The following is a 12,500-nucleotide window of genomic DNA, read 5'->3' on the forward strand; positions in this document are numbered from 1 at the left end:
AATAAAAATGAAATTGTTTATTGCAAGGACATTGTCCAATGCAATATCCCAGAATTGCGTAGTATAAAGAAAAATTATGAAGCACCTAATGAGAGCCCAAGTAGGCTTTCGATAACTATATTTTTGAGCAATTTTTTTTAAGTAGACCATTTGCTCGTTTTTCTTCTATCTCAAGTCAACTCAGCGGGTTTTTTTTTCAAATTTATTTTTATTTTCATCCGCTGACTTTTTGCATCACTCGACCCTGAAGAAATATAGTAAACAAGAAAGCGCAGATCAACATTTCGTTTATCTTTGAGCCCCAGCCTGTTTTCTTCTTATACACACACACACACACACACACATCACACACATGTATATATATAATATATATATATATATATATATATATATGTGTGTGTGTGTGTGTGTGTGTGTGTTTGTGTGTATGTGTAATATTGTATTTATTTTTGTTTTTACACAACGTAACTTTTTAATTTCCTAGAGTCCGGAAAGCAATTAAGGTGTTATTTATAAGAGTCCATATAAGTGCGCTAGTTTTTATATAGGACAATCTGGGAAGGTACTCGAAAAACGCATTTGAAATCATATATATATATAAGGTAATGTAAGAACAAATAATACAAGTTATGCTTTATGTGTTCACAGTGGTATGTGTAATTTACCAGTTGACTGGCTCGGGTCAAAGACTTTGTTTAAGAGCATAGGTTATATTGAATGAAAGTTGATAGAGACAGCTTGCATTGCTCACAGCAAAGAACAAATATTAACTTATATTAGATCCTTTTATTTTTCATGTTATGAGGCGTCAGGACAAATTGGATATTGTTATCCATTAACTATCTTATAAAATGCGTTAATTAATATGTACCTAGTGCTATACGGTTTCAAATGGACATATTACCTCATTTGATATTTTGGTAAATTTCATTTGTTTAACTACTATTCTTATTTTATTGCATTTTTTTACTGCTGTATGTTTTTAGTTCAAACTGCTAGTTTCTGATAACGGTATTTCATATACTAAAGATTTTAGGTCTTTCTTGGCTACATACGTCGTAAAATTTTTCTCTTTCCTTGATAAACGCTGGAAGAAAGGGGCCCATTGGAGGACGAAACTGTTGGGTGTATTCTAACCAATTAACATCTTTCATTTTCCCATGTGGAATACAACTGAATAGGTAACATATCTTCGTGTCTAAGACGATTACCAAAATTATATTTATATTTTATATGTGTGTATGTTTATGTGCGCGCGCAGGCGCTCGTCTGTGCAAATTTGTATGTGCTGTGTGTAGCGGACACATAATGACGCTTATAAACCCAGTGAAATGATGATAGCTTTCGCTTTCCAAACCAATTATCAGTAAAAAAATAAATAAATAAAAAAGGCAATAGACGTAACATTGTGTCATAGCGTTTGATGGTTTGATTTAACTCCAAATCGGTTCGTTTTTTTGAGTTTTCCGTAAAAGAAAACTTTTGTGCCGGCTTTGTTTGTTCGTCCGCTCTCAGAGCTTAGAAACTACTGAGGTTAGAGGGCTGCAAATTGGTATGATGATCATCCACCCTGTAATCATCAAATATACCAAAATGCAGCCTTCTAGCCTCTGTATTTTTTTATTTATTTATTTCAGGTTAAAGTTATCCATAATCGTACTGTTGGCAGCGCCATATAGATACCAACAACAAATGGCACCATTGGGCTGTGGCTGAAAGTTTCATGGGCCGCGGCTAAGATTGCGTCTAAGAAACTTCGACACATATTTTACTCTCTCTCTCTCTCTCTCTCTCTCTATCTCTCCTCTTTTGGTCTCTCTCCTAATCTTGGCGTTAGCGTACGCCCAGAACCAGATGTTTTAGTGTTGGTTACGTCAAGAAACCGGCTGCATGCAGAAATGACTCAGAAGACGGGTCTCCGAAAGAAAGAACATGTTATTACAGTTACACGTTGAAATCATTCTTTGACCACTTGCCTGCCTGAAGTTCAAGAGTCTGTGAATGACACCATGTGCCCTTGGTCCAGCGTTCTGCGTAGTCCAGTCCTCTCATCTCGTGAAGACACCCTTTTCATACCCTCTATTTTCCTTTTGGCGTCTTTTGAATATATCTCGTTTACTCCAAGTTAAGTCTCCTCGATTTGGAAATGTCCTGATTGCTCAATTCCTGCTTTTCAGAGGCAGCGTGTCGTTTGCTTTCGTCGTTGTTCAACTCCACCGGTCGTCACGTTTTTACTCATTTGTCTTGTTTTCTTTAGAGCTTGGCAAGGAAAGGACATTTGGACATTTGGTTGCCCGACCTATTGGCCTTCATTCTTAAACAATCATCGGCAAATAGCCAACAGAGGGGGATGTAATATAAACAACTGTTGTTGTATCTCTCATGCAGGTTTTATGAAAGTAAATAGTGATGTTATAATAAAAAACAAAATCGATAATAACTTTTTCAGGCCAAATTGTTTTCAACATAACACTTCTCGCTTTTCATTTTAAAACTTTTATAAGCTGATCATCATCACAAGAATTTTACGGTTCCTGCCTCCATCTTCTACGCTTTAATAATTATTCATTGCTTATCGCCCGCCGTCGCAATGGCTGTGGTTATAGTAGATTGCGCCTCTGTTCTCCCTGGAATCATACAACACTCATCTTTTTACTAACACCGATGTTTCCTTTGCTTCCTTGTCAGTGTAGTCAAATTTAATGTCTTTATATATATATATATATATATATATATATATATATATATATATATATATATATATATATATATATCTATATATATATATATATATATATAGATATATATATATATATATATATATATATATATATATATTCATACATATATATATAGTATATGTTGTATGTTGTTGTTGTTTTTTTTTTTTCTTTTTGGCCGTGAATCTGTTATTCCTTCGGAGGAGTCCGGGCGAAAAGGGCACGTCCTTCCAGTTGTTTCCCAGTGAGTCTCTAGAGATGAAACTCGTAGGACCAGGCTTCTTTTTCTTTGTCGCATCAGATGCTGATATCCGTTGCAAGCGATGCAGGCCAGGGTGATTCACACTATAAAAAAAATTTCAAATACTCATCGTCAGCTTATCGCGTATACGTAGTATAATACGAACGAGTCGAAACGAAGTTTCTTTGGACCTTGGTCGAAACAATTCAGCGACCTGAAGTGGATAACGAGTTTTTGGAAAATGCTGGATAATCGTATGAAGCATTTAGTTAGACTACTAATAAGGCGTTGATTTGTATTCAACCCGTTGGTGATAGTTGTGCGATAAGTTAGCAACCCTTACTCCTACACCGCTTAGCCGCGAAACCCACTTTGAATAGTTACAAATTATTAAAGGTGCCAAATAACCCTATATAGTATATATACATAGATACATTTATATATATATATATATATATATATATATATATATATATATATATATATATATATATATCAAGTAGTATAAGAGGCCTATTAAAACGCTCTGGTTTAAAGCTAAGGACTCCATTTCGGCGGACTGACTTCCACCCTTATCAAGTACTTGATAAGTGTGTAAGTCAGTCCGCCGAAATATAGTCCTAAGCTTGTAACCAGTGTTTTAATGGGCCTTTTATACTTGAGACGTATCCTGTTTTAAGAGAAGAATTCATTTACATATATGTATATCATAGCGTTTATTGACCTTGCCCTCGTTACTGTAGAAAATCCCTTTGTAGTCGGTTTCCTACCTCGGCCATTCTGTAACTCGTTGCTTTCAGCCTTCTTTGCGCTTTTGCCTTAATTTAAGGTCACGCTCTCTTCCCCGTGGAAGACATCGAAGAACGTACTCCTTTATACAAGCCCCCCCCCCCCCCCACCCCCAAAAATTTTTTAATGCAAATGTTAATGCTCCATACTTGAACTCTCTAAATGTGTAAGTTCGCTGTGACGATTAAAAAGAAAAAAAAAATGTAGGTTTACAGATGCTTTGGAATCTCGGTCAGAGGTTAAGAAACTCGCCGAGAGTGTCAGACTTAGCCCTAACGACAGCATCTCCGCTGTATTATCTGTTCCCCAGCTTTGGAGCTGATCTTTTATCTCAGTGTTTAATGGTCCTGTAACGGTTATCTAGTGGACGTGATGATCGTCAGTGACACAAAGAGAAGTTTTGTTTCGAAAGCCACTGAATGTCTTTCAAATGTCACAAATATCTTGTCTCGAATACCGTGGAATTGGTAACTTACCTTAATAATTTGAATAGGCCATAGCTCTTAAACTACTTAAATAGGCTGTAGCTCTTAAACTGTTTAAATAGGCCATAGCTCTTAAACTATTCAAATCCGTAGCTCTTAAACTATTTAAGTAGGCCAAAGCTTTTAAATTATTGAAATGGGCCATAACTCTTAAACTATTTAAATAGGCCATAGCTCTTAAACTATAGGCCATAGTTCTAAAACTATTTAGATAGGCCATAGCTCTTAAACTATTCAAATCCGTAGCTCTTAAACAATTTAAATAGGCCAAAGCTTTTGAATTATTGAAATAGGACATAACTCTTAAACTATTTAAATAGGCCATAGCTCTTAAACTAATTAACTAGGCCACAGCTCTTAAACTATTTAAATAGGCTGTAGCTCTTAAACTATTTATATAGACCATAACTCTTATTCTATTTAAATAGGCCGTAGCTCTTAAACTACATACAATAGTTCTTAACTATTTAAATAGGCCATAACACTGAAACTATTTGAATAGGCCATAGCTCTGAAACTATTTAAATAGGCCGTAGCTCTTAAACTATTTAATAGGCCATAGCTCTTAAACTGTAGACCATAGTTCTTAAACTATTTAAATAGGCCGTAGCTCTGAAACTATTTAAATAGGCCGTAGCTCTGAAACTATTTAAATAGGCCGTAGCACTGAAACACTTTAAATAGGCCGTAGCGCTTTCTCCTTGTAGGTGTTTGAACTGCGTCTCGTTTCTCACGTTTCATCTCATCATTACCTGAATCACAGCATAATAACAAAGATATGTCTTTATTATCCTGGTGGCTCAATAGCTGAGAAAATCATCAGAGTTAAGACGTAGATCTTATTTTGATTGGTGCTAGAATTTCATAAGAAATATTTACACATACTGGGTAAATAAGATTAATAGCTTAATCCTTTGTGAGTATTTGTGAGATAAAGGAAAATGAGAATAAAAATAGCTTTTTGGAGTATGATTTTGTATATAAATGTCGAATTTTGTTCTTAATTTTGTTTGCCATATAGTAACTCTTAGTTTTTGTTTTACTGTTGTATAAGATGGAAAACCTGTTGCTCTTACTTTTGTGCATATAATATTTTGTATTGCCAATTGTTGTGATTTGCCTTTTGATGGACCAAATGTAAATAATTACTGTAATTATGAGCTATGTATAATTGTTGTGGTCAATAAAGTATCTATCTATCTATCTATAGTGGAAATAAAGGCTCTGACGAACATAAAGATATGAATACTTCACTCTAGGAGCATCTCAGCGCCCCCACCTTACAATCGACGCTCTCTCTCTCTCTCTCTCTCTCTCTCTCTCTCTTCCCAACGTGGGTTTTCTCAACTCAACAAGGTAATAATGCAAAGATTATACCGAAAAGCCAATCTGTATGGAGGTCACCCCCAAAGAAGAAAATCCCACTTCCCTTGATGGAATAATTCTAAGCTTCCCCGCCACCCCGCATCATAATTTTGCCCATTATAATATAACATAATCTCCTCAAGTGAATGCCGGGACTCATAAAAGAAAGAGAAAGAGGCGAGTGACGTCATTTTCTACGAATTTCATAAAATTACTCGAGATGTTCTGAGGAATATCCTTCGGAAGACGTCAGAGGACATCTTTTTAGGAACATCTGCCGCGGTCACAGATGCGCGAAGACAAAGTCATCTCCAGCCGAGGGGAGACAATGACACGAATGTCATGTGACAAACATTATTCTGCTTGATGTAATGCCGGCTATGTGTATCATATTTCATAAGTGGAGAGAGAGAGAGAGAGAGAGAGAGAGAGAGAGAGAGAGAGAGAGAGAGAGAGAGAGAGGGTTGGTTTGTCTCCTCTGGATGTGACATGTGCAAGTAACATACAATCAGCATTGCATCATTCAGAGAATTGCCAGTTTTCTGTTATTTCCTTTTGTCACTTAAAGCGAAGACTGCCATTGCCAAACTGAATGTTTGCAAGTAAGCATCTTGATCTAGGGACTCTTTGTATTTCCCAAATTCCCTTTACTATTTCGGACTTACAGAAATGCCTTCTATTTTCAAATCACCTCGGGGGCGACGTCCCTCCTATGACTTCTGTCTGGAATCTGTTGACTGAAGTATAGTGAATTGTATAGTGATGAAATGACTGGAACTCTCCGCTTTTAATGTTTCTGTGGATCTTCCTTTATTCATTCTAATGAAGATCATTAATATATGTCGTTTAGCACCTAAGGCAAAATGGCAGAGACTTGACATAACTCTAGCCAGATATGTCTTCCTTGGCATCTCCTTCAAGTCAAACCACAGTTTCATCTCAGTTTGCTCATTTTTTATACATAAGACCCAATTTTAGTCTTTTTTTTTCTATTAACCAAATTTTGGTAATGGAGATCTGCAGCAATATCAAAGTAATGAAATTCTTGACAAATAACACACAGTATTGAACTTAAATTGGTATGCTTGAGCCGTCTGTGTAAAAGTAAGGCTATTGGGGAGAGAGAGAGAGAGAGAGAGAGAGAGAGAGAGAGAGAGAGAGAGAGAGAGAGAGAGAGAGAGAGTGAGTTTCTTATAGATATTTTAAAAATAGTTTAATCCTGGTGGAAGTGAGAATTACCTCGTCGAATCCCCCAGCTTTTAATTATTTGACGTCACACCAGACAAAGTACTGTCCAACTTATCAGTGTCTCTCCTTACAGCCCGTAACCGACCTATTACAGTCGACTAACTACCAAATACATAATTCAATATTTAAGAAAACAGACACTTCACATTTATCGTAGAGTTCTTTTCACTTTACCGCTTGGATAATGCGTCGGGTTCTCCTTCGACAGTGCAGAGGACTTATAATGCTTACATACTTTCCCCTCTGACAGAAAGACACCTTCCCTTTATTTCATTAACAAAAGATACAGTGAACGAATCCACTGGAGGTGCCGGGGATCGAACCCGGGGCCTCTCACATGCAAAGCGAGCGCTCTACCACTGAGCTACACCCCCGTTAGGAAGTAACCATGAGAGCCGTGTGATCGATGCCACATTCAGCACACGATACCGCGCGCTCTAGTTTTTCTGGCATAATAATCTTGTTATTTTTTTCTTTTTACTGATGTACCATAATGTTTCAAACGCCACCACCTCTTACTTTGATTTATAATATATTTATTTTTAAAGAAAATGTTCGAACATTTTACGATCTATGGCTCCAAAAATTAATTATGCCTTGCCATGTCACGTATATTAGTTCGTATGTATTATATTAACGCGCAGAGGTCGTATGATACTATTAAACATGTTTTGGTTGTCAGTGGATATTTGGTCTCCACCTCACAGTTAAAAGCAGAAACTTATTGATTGGACTTTACACGTTTCTAAGCAACGTATAATTAAAATCTTTACATCCATGACACTCTACGATAGTTTAGGAATGAGAATATCCGGTAATGTGAAATATAATCTTGAAATATTCTCCATATATCTACATCTGTACAGCTTTTTCAAATCTCTCGATGCAAAAGGGACCCAGGTTCAAATTTTGAAGCCAAATTCGCCAATAAAAGGTGCTCAATTAAGTTTTGGGAGCATAAGGATTTTTTGCCAACAGATAAGATTGAAAGTTTTATTTTAAAAATGGGGAGTTTCGACTCTAAACAAAACATGGCAACCGATTGGAGCTCCTCCATATTCGTCATGGAGTTTCTCCTTGTTACATCGAAGTTGTTTGCTTTATTTTTCAGAATTTAACGTTATTGATCATAAAACTATACTGTTTCGTTCTCCTTCTCTCCTAACTGCTATAAATACGAATGAAATTCTAACCCAGAGCAAGCCATCAAGTGTTTGATACACATTGTCTGCAAGACTGACGAGTGGTTGTGTGCACGCACATATGCACACGCACAATATATATGTACACACGCATACACACACACACACACACATATATATATATATATATATATGCGTGCGCGCGCGTGTGTACATATATAATGTGTATGTGTGCGTCCGAGCATGCACACAATCAAACATCTGTCTTTCAGAAAATGTGTATACATTCAAAGATTAAGCCAATATATATATATATATATATACACATATACATATATATATATGTGTGTGTGTGTTTGTGTGTATGTATGTATGTTTATATATATGCGTGTGTATATATATACTAAAAGCTTAAAACAGATACAAGTATTTTGCCTAGTACTCCTTCTTAGTGTTTGTACATTTTTATTTTATTTTTTTTATCTTGAACGACTTATTCATATTCAAACTTGAATTCTTTCCCGGCTCACTCAGATATTTCTGGAACGACAATGCCATGTCGAAGCTTCCGTGGCGTTTATATGAGTCTTTTGCCAAATCAAATTAGTCGGAGTATCTGTCCTTGAAAATCCTGTTTGGAAGAGCAGGGCCTGTGAAGAAAATGTCAGAAATATCAGGGACAGCATCAAATAAGAGGCCTCTCCATTAGAATTCTTGTCAATGATAATGTTGAAGGTCTTATAATCTTGAATTGATGCATTGCTAGAATACCCTGCGCCTAGAAATGCTTTTTTAATCTGTTATGATAATTTAAGAAAGAAGCTGAGATTTGTGCACAAAAGATGGATTTTTATGGAATGGAATGGAATATAGAATTTAGGCCAAAGGCAAAGCACTTAGACCTATGAGAGTATTCAGCGTTGCAAAGAATATTGAGAGTAGGTAGGTTCGCAAGGTGTAACAGGCGGAGAACCTCAAAGCAATTGCACTATGAAATAATTGTCAGGAGAGAGTGGATAGCAAATTGGAAGAAAGAGCATATGAATGGCGGTAGAGTAAAGGAATGAAAGTAGTTGCAGCTAGTGGCCGAAGGGACGCTGCAAAGAACCTTTAGTAATGCCTACATGTACTGACGAGTCTACCCTCCTACGAGGGATAGATTTTTATGTGTTATTTAGTTTTGTCGGCAGTTTAGAGGTAATAGATGGTTTATAGTTCAAGCAGACATCCCAATTTAAATTGGTGACGCAACTTCCGCGTTCCGTCGAAGTTTGCTTGAGTGGCCCGGGCTCATGCCTGCTACGCAACTTTTTGCTTCTTCAGTGGCTTTTCGTGCAGGGAGGCTGGAATACCTGCTCCCGAGTTGTTTGCTTCAAGCTACTATGACACACCTGACCAACTTGATGCTCCCTTTGCTGAGCCTCGATATGATGACAGAGGCTCAATACATCCTCTAGTCAAGCTACGTTAAAGTAGTAGCAACAGCTAACTTCGGTGAATATAATAAAGCCACAATTTTGAGATCAGTGGGGATTCAGGTGCATCTACGCAATGCGCCCACTAAGAATAAACGACGTCTCAAAACTGGGTGAATTCTGTTCCTGGAACTTGTGGTTTTATTGTTAACCTTGAGATCGTCCGTTCCTGTGGCTCCTCCGTGTACGCATCCAAACTCCCGGCAGTTAATTACAGATTAAAATGACCGGAAATGTCTCCCTGACGACTATTATGAAGCCCAGAGTGAAGGCAAGAAAGCAACCGGCATTGCCTCCTGACGATTAGTTTTTAGAGGAAAACGAACGGAATTGCTGGTGTTCCTACTTCGAAACTAGAGCAGAATGAAAAGCAGGTGCCGCCGGCTGTTTATTGGTTCCCTTCCAGAATTATAAGCAAAATTGGACCAGTTGTAGCTTTTGTTGTTATTGATTTAACGAGAAAAACAACTCTTAAGTTCCCTCACAGAAAAGGTCTATTCGAGACCTAACAACCTTTCTTACACATCTCTTTACTTTGTTTATTCCATGTATAATGGCCCTTAAACTGAAACCAAATTTATTATTATTTTATTTTTTTATTTTTTTATTTTCTTTTGGTCTATCACAGTCCTCCAATTCGACTGGGTGGTAGTTATAGTGTGGAGTTCCGGGTTGCATCCTGGCTCCTTAGGAGTCCATCATTTTTCTTACTATGTGCGGCGTTTCTAGGATCACACTCTTCTGCATGAGTCCTGGAGCTACTTCAGCCTCTGGTGTTTCCAGATTCCTGTTCAGGGATCTTGGGATCGTGCCTAGTGTTCGTATGATTATGGGTACAATTTCCACTGGCATATCCCATATCCTTCTTATTTCTATTTTCAGGTCTTGATACTTATCCATTTTTTCCCTTTCTTTCTCTTCAACTCTGGTGTCCCATGGTATTGCGACATCAATGAGTGATACTTTCTTCTTGTTTTTGTCAATCAACGTCACGTCTGGTCTATTTGCACGTATCATCCTATCTGTTCTGATACCATAGTCCCAGAGGATCTTTGCCTGATCGTTTTCTATCACTTCTTCAGGTTGGTGCTCGTACCCCTTATTACTGCAAGGTAGCTGGTGTTTCTTGCACAGGCTCCAGTGTAGGGCTTTTGCTACTGAATCATGCCTCTTTTTGTACTGGTTCTGTCAAGTGCCGGACATTCGCTTGCTATGTGGTTTATGGTTTCATTTTTCGTATTGCACTTCCTACATATGGGGATGAGATGTTATTTCCGTCTATCGTTCTTTGAACATATCTGGTTCTTAGGGCCTGATCTTGTGCCGCTGTTATCATTCCTTCAGTTTCCTTCTTGAGCTCTCCCCTCAGTAGCCATTGCCACGTGTCATCGGTGGCTAGTTCTTTAGTCTGTCTCATGTATTGTCCGTGCATTGGTTTGTTGTGCCATTCCTCTGTTCTGCTCGTCATCCTCCTGTGTCTGTATATTTCTGGGTCTTCGTCTACTTTTATCAGTCCTTCTTCCCATGCACTCTTGAGCCAGTCATCTTCACTGGTTTTCATATAGTTTATTATTATTACTTATTGTTATTATTATTATTATTATTATTATTATTATTATTATTATTTTAGGCCACGTTAATGGATATTGTGAATTATGGTCACAATATCGTGATGATACGTCTCCGGAGAAATGTGAAGACTGCAGGCGAGCAAAGTGAAAGAAGTTGGACAGCCAAGCAGAGAGAGAGCGAACGGAACAGATACAAAGTAGATGGCAGAAAGAATGCAGCTGCATCTCTTTTAAAGAACCTTTAACCCTGTCTACAGTGGGCCATGCTTGGCAGTTAAGTACCTTTTTTTTTATTTCACTGAATATACAAGTTTTGACTTCGGCCAAGCTTTTCATGAACGATAGATAATTCTTCAATACTCAGCTTGAATTCTTGAAAGAATAAATAAAGAAACTTTCATCACACTTTACTTGATCCTAAGGTGAGTCACTCAAATTCAACACGGTAGGTTGTTATACTATATTTGGTTATTTGAAAATAATAATAATGGTAATTTATTCCGTGCAAGATATTTAAATTTTTTAATGTTAAAAGCTGAGCCTTTTTCTGAATAGCGGTTGGTTATCAACATTTCATATTTTATTGCGAATTTCATGCTTAACTTAATCTTTGATGGGATATATATATATATATATATATATATATATATATATATATGCGTGTGTGTGTGTGTGTGTATGTATATGTATATATGTATGTATGTATGTATGTATGTATATATTACTAGGAGGACCTTATTAAACCTCTGTTTTAATGAGGTCCTTCTAGTAATTGTACCACAGAACAATTGTATATGTGATAATTTAATATATATATATATATATATATATATATATATATATGTATATATATGTGTTTGTTTGTGTTTGTTTGTGTGTGTGTGTGTGTGTGAAACGAGAGAGAGAAAGAGTGTCTCATAGGCATAACTCGTGCAGAAGTGTGTGGGCGCTGTCATGTTAGCGTGAAACACAAATTCATCACGGCATTACTTCGTAGAGAGTTGTCACGCGGCTTATGAAAACATCATGATGAGATCCCAGCCATTTGCGGTTGGTGAAGATTAATGTCGTTATTCCGAGGAGAAGGAAGAGAATGAAGAGCGACTTGGCTTAGCGACATGAAAGAAGAAGGGTGTTGTGCGGTGGCCCGAGTCGCGCAGGAGAGGAGCATCCAATCGTAACAGATAAATCTCGAGCGTCACATTTTCGTTGGTTCTGTGGTTCAGGAGACCGAGGGTCAGGGAGGGACGCCTCTTTGTGACAACAAGGAGACGGAGATGGTGTCGTCAGCAGACGCTTTCTATTGTACGTCATATTTTGGTCTTACTGAGAAGATCTGAGCTGTAGGAAAGATGTCACACTGAGTCAGGAAAGAAAATGGTAATAAGTTTTTCTTAGAAGCAGAGACCCAGGTGACTAGTGACCTACTGTCATTTTATTAGTCCTGACCCGAAGAAATCAAGA

General features: G+C 37.3%; 1 protein-coding gene and 1 non-coding gene across 2 annotated transcripts in view; one reads left to right on the plus strand and one right to left on the minus strand.

The window, feature by feature from the left end:
* Positions 1 to 12,500, plus strand: part of LOC135223986 (molybdenum cofactor biosynthesis protein 1-like) — a 238,316-nt gene that overhangs the window by 120,356 nt on the left and 105,460 nt on the right. The gene's annotated exons all lie outside the window — the stretch shown is intronic.
* Trnaa-ugc (transfer RNA alanine (anticodon UGC)) lies at positions 7,151 to 7,222 on the minus strand. The gene has a single exon. It is a non-coding gene; the product is annotated as a tRNA-Ala (tRNA).

Source organism: Macrobrachium nipponense, chromosome 20 (assembly GCF_015104395.2).
Source record: "Macrobrachium nipponense isolate FS-2020 chromosome 20, ASM1510439v2, whole genome shotgun sequence".
Classification (NCBI taxonomy): Eukaryota; Metazoa; Arthropoda; class Malacostraca; order Decapoda; family Palaemonidae; genus Macrobrachium; species Macrobrachium nipponense.